The following is a 1,424-nucleotide window of genomic DNA, read 5'->3' as shown; positions in this document are numbered from 1 at the left end:
TCTGCTTTCCAATACCTCCACCATGGTATTGACAGCACATCATCCTTCATACCTAGAACTAGAGGCTTCAGATTTTAGGTAGAATCTATATAAAAACAATACAAAGGAAGAGTTTAAGGGCAAAATTTCTTATTAATCTGTTCTAGGAGATAAAATTTTATCTGTTAAATTAAAACAATCATGATTACGTATGAGTGTAGCTGGATTTAAAGCCCCTACAATGTTTATTCTGTGGTTGGGGGCAACTAAAAGAAGAGCTTGATATGAAATTAGTTAGATAGCAGAGAAGAGTTGAGTTACAGTAGAGAGAAAGCAGGAATGTGAGAAAAGCCAGGATCAACAATGAAAGGATTCAGGTAAGTGGACAGAGAGAATCCTCACCCATGGCAGGAAGGCAGGAAAGCCAGGGCTGGAAGTGGAAGGATCCAGGTAAGGGGAGGGAGAGAGCTCCCACCCAAGGCAGGAAGGCAGGAAGCTAGGGCCGATGGCAACAGCATCCAGGTTAGAGGAGGGCAGAGAGGTTTGGAACAGCTAAGGGAGATGAACATACCTCTCAGTTTATCTTACTGTGGTGGGTTGCATGTTGCTGTCACTCTGAAGGCTGTGCCACTGGTGTTTCAAATACCAGCAGGGATGTACATGGTGCAAAGGTTTCAATGCAGCTTTTAGACTAAGACAGACTTGGAAGAAGGAAGAGGCCATCCATTTCTCAAAGAATTGGCCAGGGAAAACCTTATGAATAGAAGAGAAACACTGTCTGATACATTACTGGACAACTATATGAATACCTCCAAAACATTGTCCAATACAGTGTTGGAAGATGAGCCCCTTAGGTCAGAAGGCACTCAAAATACAACTGGCAAGGAGCTGCCTCATCAGAGTAGAACCAACTTTAATTATATGGATAAAGTAGAGCTTTTGGGACATCCACTTGCTGGCGTAGCATGACTCATTGAGAAGAAACAGCTGAAATATCTATTAATAATCAGAACATGGAATCTATAAAGTATGAATTTAGGAAAATTGGAAGTTGTCAAAAAATGAAATGGAACACATAAAGATTGACATCCTAGGCATTAGAGAGCTGAAATGGTCCAGTTTTGGACTTTTGATCTAATATGCCAGGAATGACAAATGGAAGAGGAAAGGAGTGGCATTCATCATCATCACAAAGGATGTTTCAAGATTTGTCCTAAAGTACAATGTTGTCAGTGACAGGATAATATCCATACTCCTACAGGGAAGACTATTGTTGAAATTTATGCACCAACCACCAAAGCCAAAGATGAGGAAATTGAAGATTTTTATCAAATTCTGCACTCTGAAATTGACCAAACATCCAATCAAGATGTGTTAATTACCAATGGTGATTTGAATGCAAAAGTTGGAAACAAAGAATAATCACCAATAGTTGGAAAACTTGG

The sequence above is a fragment of the Orycteropus afer genome, unplaced genomic scaffold (genome assembly GCF_000298275.1).
Source record: "Orycteropus afer afer isolate SDZICR_OR568_19922 unplaced genomic scaffold, OryAfe1.0 scaffold01094, whole genome shotgun sequence".
NCBI lineage: Eukaryota > Metazoa > Chordata > Mammalia > Tubulidentata > Orycteropodidae > Orycteropus > Orycteropus afer.
The sequence above is the reverse complement of the archived record's forward strand: the minus strand, read 5'-3'. Positions refer to the sequence as shown.